Below are 10,157 nucleotides of genomic sequence, written 5' to 3' on the forward strand. Positions count from 1 at the left end.
ATGTATTTGTGTGCCATTTATAGTTATGATAATTTTACTTGAAGCTGTTGTTAATTGTGTAGAATTTTCATTGATTTATTTGTTTCATGATAGTACTGATACTAAGGTTTTTTTTTTTTTTTAGAACATCTTAGTTTTGCCTGTTTGAAAACCGTTTACCATTTCATTATTGCTGGGCTTGAAAACTGTAACCTGGCTGGTGATTTGACAGGGGACATGTAAAACAGACATAATAAATAAATAAAAAATAGGCAAAAAGGTTGCAAAAAGTAACACTAAAAATAAGTCAATGTAAAACTAAGTCAAATTGTTCCATCTTGTGCCATTTATTGTGCAGGCATTATTTTCAAGACCCTCCAAGGACACTATTTTGTGAAAAATCACACATTTCCTTTTTAGCTCAGTTTAAAAGTTTAGCGTTTGTGTTTTATTCAACCAAATCATACAACTTTTTTTTTCCTGTTGTGTACTTTCTGAATTATATATAGGTCGACATTTACAATATTTTTCCGGGTCTGATCATTTTCATGTTTGTAAATCTGACCAATACAAAAACATGCGGTATATTGAATACACAGACCAGTTTTATTTATATACTTTTATACAATTAAACTATATGCTTATTAAACTGTAAAAATCTTATTATAAAATCTAACTATGTTTGAGTCTGAAAAAAAGGTTTGTCTCAAAATTATTGAATACTGAACTGAAATAATCAAAAATAAATAAATAAAAGTGAATTTGAATTGTGCAGTCTAAAATGATCGTTCAAGTTACTATAAAAGAGACAGTGGAAGGAAACACTTTATGAATACATTTATGTCAATGTATGTTACCTTTTTGACATTTAAACTCACTGGTATCTCTATTCCCACTCAGCAACACTGAAAATGGGATACTGTGCATGTGGACGCTACCAAGAATTATCTGCAGATATAAATAGATGAAAGTTTAAATTAGTCTTTTATTTTGACAAATTTTTCTTTGTTTTTATAGAGACGTGGTATTACAAGATCCTACACAAATCCTAGAAACCTCACTCTGGGGGACCCTTAAAGCATGGAATGTGAAGGAAACCTCTACATTGGGATGTTGTTCCTCACATGAACGCAAAGAGAACCGTAACTTGTTTTATCCAAAGGCTCTAGCAAGTTTCAAGTTATATTGCAAACTTTATAAAATTGCATTTGATCAAGGACAACATTTTAAATACTTCTTTGTAACATTATTTATACAATTAAAAGAATTTACCAGCACTGAAAGAAATACCAGAACAACCATCAAGGAAATCATGAACACCACTAAAACACCAGTGAGCACTACACCTGTGGAAAGCGAAAGCAAAAATTACTTGATAGCAGTCTACGTTCCCATAATTGTTTCAATACTGCTAATTTGTAGCCTGGCTTTTTGCCTTTGGAAACGCAATTTTAGATGGATACCCGGTGTGTTTCATAGTTTAAGAACCAGCGTGGAAAACAGTACCTACCAATCAACCACAGCTCAAAACCTCTCATGCAAGTATTCACCGGAGGACACACCCAATGCTTCTTCTCTGGGAGCTTTCGGTGCTTACAACTCTTCTCCAGCTAGTTCCCAGGTGACTAATGTCATAGCTCACAGACATTATGAAAATGTTACCATTGGGTCCCCCATCTCTACTGAACAGCCCTGTGAGCAGTATGGAAATCCTATAGAGAACTACATGCAGGGTGGTCCTCCTGAAACCAACTTCTTTGTCTGCAGTCAACCCGATGATGACCCTATTTATGGAAATGAGGAATGTAGTATTTACTATAACTACCAAAACCCTGCTGCTGCAGATGCTGATGAAGGTGGCAGGAAAGAGGATGGCATTTACATTTTCCCTGATCAAGATGAACCTGACATTTATTGATTGCTGGTTATATATAAATATATAGACCACATACTGGATATTAAAGTGGTATTGTATTTCAAAAAAGTTACAGGACAGGATAGTTGTGCCTACTGTAGCTTCTAACAGAACAGAGAAATGAAACAACGGGCCACATGCACAAAGCTTTCAAACATTAATTATTGAGAATGCTTTCTATAATAAAATAGCTTGATAATCATGAAAATGTTCTAGAGCAGTGGTACACAACTCGGTCCTGGAGGGCAGGTGTCCCTACAGGTTTGTATTCCAACTGCACCCTTACAGTATTTTATTGGACCTTATTAGAAGCTTAATTGGTCCAATTAACTAATTTAGGGTATGGGTTGAACAAAAACCAGGAGGGACACCGGCCCCCCATGACCTGAGTTGTGCACCACTGTTCTAGAGTGTTGTTAAAAGAGGAAGTTTCATGACTGTCAGGGTTTATTTTATTTGGAAAAAAAAGAAATACTTTGAGTAACTGTTGTCTAACTCATGAGCTACAGCTTTGTGAATGAAGGAACACAAAGATTCAAGGTCCAAATCGGCAAAAACAGTAACCGCTAGTTAAAATCCAACTGAAACATCTAAAACTATGGGCACAAATAGAATTGAATTGAATTTATTCTATTAGTATCCATTAGACTGGACATAAATTATGAATTATTATGTATGCACAAGAGACAGTTACATTGCAACCTTGGGGTAAGAGAATACTTTTATTTAAGTCTTGATTAGTTAATAAATCAAGAGTTGAACTAATAAAAAATAAGTGTGCAACATTATTAGATGACAACTTACAGCGTCATACAGTTGCTAAACATGGTACAGTTTCTAGATGAGCGAATTGCTATAACACACTTCACTTTTCTGAATACATCCCTAAATTTTTACATTTCATGTAGGGCAATTCTGGACACTCTACACATCATATGCCCAAACCTGATCCAGTCCTGTGCCTTTAGAGCGTGTGGGTTTCCAGTGAGGGAAAGGGAAGCGACACTCAATCACTCTGGCATCGTCTGGTAGTTCTGACTCTACCTTTACCTCCAGCAGTTCCATCTGGGAAAGAGAACCAGACATTTATCTGCAATTTATCCAAATACTGTTGTAAGTTTAGATATACAGAGCAATAGATATACCATGTAAAGATGCAGGTGTTGAATTTATTGGTTTACTGTGATATAATGTTTACTATTGTTAAGATATCATTGCTCTAAAAACATGCATATTACTATAGAATGCTGATAAACTTCTTTATTTATTTATATAACAGAAAAACTGCATAAGCAAGCTGCCAAGACCAGAAAGGGGACCCTCAATATATACAGCGACTACATGGCTGCTTTTACTGCTTTTAAACCTTGTAACTGCTAGTTCTAGAGACGTGAGAACTGTTTTTTCTTTCACAATCACAGAGGTCATATTTACTAAAAATTGTGTTTCCTACTCATAGTAACAGTACATAATTGTACAGTCCCTTAAGGAACTGTCTATATATATATATATATATATATATATATATATATATATATATATATATATATATATATATATATATATATATACATACACACACACACACACACACACACACACACACACACACTCTCACACACACACAGTGCCTTGCAAAAGTATTCAGACCCTTCCTATGGTGTCCCATTTTGTGAAATTACAAATGATGCATACACATTTTTTTAAACTTAATATTTTATTCAAAACTTGAATGCTCAAACTGAAGACTTCTAAGGGTAAGATAAGTTACAGTAAATGTCAACAAAAACTAAAGAGAAAACAATTGTGCCCATTCTTCTTGGTAGATTTGCTCAAGCTCTCTCAAGTTGCTTGGGGATGGCTTATGGACAGCAGTTTTCAAGTCTTTCCACATATTCTCAATAGAATTCAAGTCATGACTTTGACTGGGCCACTCAAGGACATTCACTTTCTTATTCTCAAGCCACTCCAGTGTAGCTTTGGCCTTGTGCTTTGGATCACTGTCCTGCTGAAAAGTGAATTTTCGTCCCAGTTTTAAGTCTTTAGCAGACTGAAACAGGTTTTCCTCTAGTATTTGCCTGTACTATACTAACAAGCTTTCCAGTCCAATTTGGTCTCGTCTGACCACAACACATTTTGCCACATTTTTGCAGGATCATTCAGGCGCTTTGTTGCAAACTCCATGTAGGCATTGAGATGGCTTATTTTTAGTAATGGATTCCTTCTTGCCACCCTGCCACACAGGCTACTTCTGTGAAGTGTTCTGGATATTGTTGACTGATGCACATTTTCTTCCATCTCAGCCATTGAACTCTGTAGCTCTTTCAAAGTTGTCGGGCCTCACAGTGGCATCCCTCACCAGTTTCCCCCTTGTCCGGCTGCTAAATTTGGAGGGACGGCCTGATCTAGGCAGTGTCTGGGTGGTACAGTACATTTCTTGATGATTGAGTAGACTGTGCTTACAGGGATATTCGGAGACTTCGATATTTTTTTTTGTACCCTTCTCCTGATCTGTGCTTTTCAATGACTTTATCCCTGACTTGCTTTGAAAGCTCCTTGGTTTTCATGGTTGAGTCTTTTCTTGAAATTCACTACCTGACCAAGGAACCTCACAGAGACAGGTGTTTTTTTTCTGAAATCATGAGAACCATTAATATTGCACACAGACAGAGGCCATTCAACTAATTGTGTGGCTCATTAAGGTCATTCTGTGCACCTGAATTAATTTAGGTTTGCCACAGCAAAGGGTTTGAATACTTATGCAATCATGACTTTTTTTTTTTTGTTTCTGTTTTTTTAATTTTCTTTTAATTTTTTTTTTTTTTTTTTTTTTTTTTAAGTACACTGATAACACATGTATTATTTGTGCCCTGGAATTTTTCAAATTTTTATAATAAACACATTACAATTACTTCATTGTGATTTTATCAAGTTTTGATATATATTATACAGTATATTAATATTTTCAGTGCCCAGCACAAGTGCACTGTTTACTCCATGTATCACTATGCTGAGAGTTGATTTGAAATAAAATAAAATAAATAAAACTTTTAAGTGTTTAATGTTTTGGTAGTAAAAACAATATCAAACAGAGCACCAGGTGAGTAGGTCTGTATTTGACACAATTACGGGTAAATACAAATATTTAAAATAAATAAATACATTCAGCTACATCACACCACAAAAGTAAAGCGACGCATGCTGATCAGAGCAGCATTATTTAAAAAAAAGAACTATGCACAACACAGTAACGCCTGGCCATTAGCAATTTAGATAGGAAGTGTTGCCTCTGCAGTATATTCTGGCTGACTGACCTTTACATTTGAAATTATCAAAAACCACAGCCCTAGATGTAAAGTGAAGTACTTAACATTTAATAACTTTATTTTTATCCACTGACTGTTCATGCTATTGGCACCTGTTAAAGTCAATTTAAAAAGCAGTAAGATCAAAGATTCACTTGCATACACTCACAGAACAAAAGTAAGGGCTTGATTACAACTATTCTCCATGTCCCTCTAAAAATGTTCTGGGTTGGGGTGTAGACCTGTCAAAATTGTATATAGAATGCATGTGCATAATCCTAGCTAAACAGGTGCATATGCAATGGCAAGAAAAAAAATATATTTAAACCTCATCTAATTTGGATTCTCCGGCAAACTTACTCACGTAATATGTAACAATGAGTTAGATATTTGCAGTGTGTTTCTCACAGCATCACACTTTGCGGATCAGAAGATACAAAGTCGCATAGAATTTGAACAGAGTGTATACCACAATTGCAAGGCTTTTTTAACATGTAAATGCGCAAAGCTAAACTGGTCATGTCTAGACGGGCAGACACAAAATTAAAAATAGTCTTTGAGGGTGTCAACTCATAGCGTTCTTTTTACATTGATATTAATAATGTCAACATTAAAGAGGAAGTGGCAGGGTTCTGAAAAAATATAGCATTACACGTCCCCATGTGTTGCTTCAACTGTTTAAATAACTTACCTGTCATTTTTCTTTTCATTGTTAACATCTTGACAGCTTTTTACACTTATAACTTAAAGTATGTTTCAAAGCTCTTTTTAAAATGGCCGCTCTATGCACTGATAGTGTAAGGATTATTGCCTGCACTGTCAAACTGGTAACACAGCAATAATGATACATGATGTGGTATGGAACAGAAAAGACAGAGCAGTTGTTAATTTTTTAATTTTTTTTTTTTAATTGATCGTCCTGCAGTGATTTAGAGTAGGGGTTTGTTCCCTCATGAGTTCAGGAAAGTACTGTATTACATTGGTTGAGCAGACCAGACAGATGCGTTGCCATTCTTTAGAGCTGGGCAATAAAATGAGTGATCCCACCTTGCACGGCTTTATTCACCTTATTAATTTCACTGAATGTCTGCGAGGTAACCCAGTTTTGCCAGTCACACGTCACCTTTCAGCACTTCGGCAAGTTCGGGTTTCTTATCAGCTAAGAAAGCATGTAACTCTTCCTTGAAATTAAATATACGGGTAAGCATTCTGCCTTGAGATAGCCATCTCACCTCTGTCTGAGATCACTTCCTCACAAAGTGTTACCGCTGTGTTCAGAGCACTGGAAGATTTGGTTCAATATCTTCGCTGCAAGCTCCTCTCGGCGTAAAAAGCAATGTGTCCAAATAGCGTGAGGTGCAGCGACTTTTATTTTTTGCACAACACCAGAATTTGCACAGCGCCAGAATGTTTTCTGGGGGTGCGGCTCCATCACTGCAGACCCCAATGCAATGTCCAGCTGATTTCTGCAAGAGTCATAAAATCATCTAAAAGTTTGAAAATATCATCTGACTTTGTTGTTGTTGTCTTGAGCTTCTTGCAAAACGAAGTCTTCCTTTAATTCCCTTATTCCACACATAACGAACATAGGCGAGTAAATGGGACAATTTAGAAAGGTCTGTGAATTAATCGAGTTGTATAGCAAAATCATGCAGCAGATCAGTGCACTGGGAAACTATGTCTTCTGACATAAAAGCGATCCATCGTTTGACAGTGTCATTTGACATTGGTATTTTTGCCAGTTCCTTGGCCCTCTGCTTTCCTTTACAATTTCAATGGCATGCGGCATTATCAACTCCTCAGCAATTGTACGCGTTTTTTTTTTTGCATGAATTCAGAATGGCTTTAGCAGTTCTTTAGCCTTTCACTCAAAAAATGAATGCTACTTGTTTTTATATATTGGTAATTGGTAAATGTCTCTGTAATTTGCATTCATTGGACAGTACCTGTGCACAAACTACACACTGCGGTTGAGGTACATCACCACTTTCAGTACAAATAAAACCAAAATTCTAAATTGTCTTCGTATTTCACCAATTTCGCAGGGGTAATAACGTAATCTCCAGCTTGTAATGAGTGAGCCCTGTAAACTGCTTTTATTTTGATCGAACAGAAATTCCAAATATACTTGATAATTAGAAAAACATACTTATTTTAGCTGTGTCTGTAAATACACAAATACAACATGCTGTTCCCATTAAGGTTGTGTAGATTATATTTATTTCTATAAAATACTACAGGCAGGGGTGAGGTAGGGGGATTTGTGTATGTAAATTTCAATTCTGTAAGCAAAGTACTGTATCATGGAATAATTTGGGGGAAGCACACTGGTATAACCTGATGGTGTCTGAACTTCAACCCTTTTTAGTTTAAACAGTATTATTTTTATCAATGAACCAGACTTGTATTCGAGTCCTCAAACCTCGAGTCCAAGTCATCAGGGACCGAGTCCGAGTCACGAGTCCTTGACTTAGTCCTTGACTTAGAGTCTGAGTCCTGAAACAAACTCAAATCAATTTTTATTAAACTAGTGGTAATAGTGGGGGAACAGTTTACCTAACGGATGTTGTCTGAGATCCCTCAGGAAAAATGCACAAGTAATAAAAAATAAAAATATAAAAAAAATTATTTCAATTTATTTTTTCTAGCTATATTATTCTATTTGCATGCCTTTTTCAATTTGTCTGCCACTAACTTATTTTCTTTTGGAACTGGAATACTGTTTGAATGTACCTGAAGTTTATAGAGAAGCTTCAAGTTCAAGTTATTATATATATATATATATATATATATATATATATATATATATATATATATATATATATATATATATATTGTACATAGTTCACTGTGGTATAAGATCATCTGATTCAATATACTATACAACATATATATCTGAATGCAAATAACTTGTCACAACAACACACATTCACATTCTCTGTTAATGGTCCAAGACCAGTGAGATTGGAATTCTGTATGTGTGTACAGCACGATTTACTTAATTAGACCCCTTTTTGTTCAGGTATGTTGATATCTCACACCCAAAAACACACCCAAGGGAGCACAGTAGGTATTAAACAGTTACAGGTCTGAAAGAAATATACTGGCAGGCTGAAGTTCTAAACAGGTGAGGTGTTCTATTTTATATCCATTTTTTGTAACAATAAAAAAAATAAATAAAGTGTGCATCTGCTTTGGGCTTCAGTAGCACCGACAAGCACTGCAGTGACCACTTGCTCGATATTAAAGTGTTGTGGTTGTTTTTAAGCTCACAGACGTTCTGGAACCACAGACATTTTAATTTGCATTAAAACCAAAGAATAGTGCTATAGTCTGGTATAAGGACATACCAGCCTTCCATCCCCAGATCCAAGATAAGCCAGCCTTCCTTTGCGTCCCTCCAGAGGTTTCATTACATTCCGAGTCTGTACCTTACTTGAAGGTACAAATGGTACCTATACAGCATTGATAGTTTTAAGTAATTTATCTCTTAAGTCAAATAGTAACCTATTAACTGATGACTATTTATTCCTTTCCCAATTACAAATACAAAACAAAGTGTATGCTTACCATCATCCCTACGCATGAAATGCATGCAGCGATCTGGCTTACCAACAGAAGAATTAATGCCAATACTCATTACAGGCTGACCTCTTTGTTATGATATCTTGAGAGCTTACCACAGTCAATTACATTAATGAATTACAGGAAGAAAATGTATTGACTGGTAAAAATGGCTGGAATCCCGACTAATCCTGTTAAATGTTTTTGGCAGACAATATGGTTCAACATACTTTAATTAAAAATATGTATTATTTTCCTGTAATAAAAGGGGCCTTGGTCTTGATATCTACTCTACAGTCGCAGCTTTGGTAGTCAGTCATTTAGCTGGCATGAAATAGCACAGTGGGGAGCTATAATCGTAACGTAATGACACTGTAGAAAACCACACCTTATAGAATATAGAAGACTGCTTTCATCTGTGGTAGTCACAATGGCAGGTTTTACTGATACAACACAAAGTACACTATTTAAAATGTTAGATTAGATTAGACTACTCCATCAGTACAACACCAAGACTTGAGTACCTTTACTCACTTTCCGGAATCCAGGTAATACACACATTGCCCATAATCCATAGACACTAGTAAGTGTTCCACCTATTAACATGCTCAAGTGGCAATCTGGCTCATGACTCAGTAAAAACCTTCTCTATACCATCCTCCATAAAATTCCACAAAGTTGGTTCACTGTCAGTCTACCACAACTTCTAAAAAAAAAAAAGAAATAAATCTGTCAATACATTTTTTATTTTTTATTTAGTGTGCCCCTATTTTACTTGCTTCCTATTTTACACCCAGGAACTTGAGAGTGGATGTCAGCGAGCTACCGACCTCTGGAGGACAAGGGCCAGAGTTCACTGTTCATTGTACCGCGATGAGGAGAAGCAGTCCCTGGTGGTTTTGCCTCCCTAACCCACAGGCCGGCCTAAGTCAATGCAACACTCCATTCAGAATCTCCAACGAAGATCAGTGACTTTGAAGAGACAGGACACAAACCTACGGTGTATGACTCGCCCTGCTCACCACGTGGCTGTGCTTTTACCAGGTGAGCCATTCGGGGACCCCTCTACATTTAAGTAAACATATATTTCCTGTATGTATACAGTTTTTTGTTTTTTTTTATCTAACCATTTTAGAATTTGAATATTTAGGTAGTATGGATTTATGCAAACGTCTATTTAGATTGTGACTATAGTATTTAATATAAAAACATTCTCATTTATTCAATAACTGCACAAATGAGGCTAAATAAAAGCACTTTTTTACCCTTATAATAAACAAACCAAATGGCCTGTTCATAACGCAAACACACGCATAGGAATTTCTTTCTTCTTGCAAAAGCCTGTGCCTTTATTTTGAGTGCCGACTGTAGTATGACACGGAACCTTTCGATTT

General features: G+C 35.9%; 1 pseudogene; it reads right to left on the reverse strand.

The window, feature by feature from the left end:
• Positions 1 to 2,794: 2,794 nt before the first annotated feature.
• LOC121318048 lies at positions 2,795 to 9,369 on the reverse strand (annotated as a pseudogene).
• Between the last annotated feature and the right edge of the window lie 788 nt (positions 9,370 to 10,157).

This window comes from Polyodon spathula, chromosome 1 (assembly GCF_017654505.1).
Source record: "Polyodon spathula isolate WHYD16114869_AA chromosome 1, ASM1765450v1, whole genome shotgun sequence".
Taxonomy (NCBI): Eukaryota; Metazoa; Chordata; class Actinopteri; order Acipenseriformes; family Polyodontidae; genus Polyodon; species Polyodon spathula.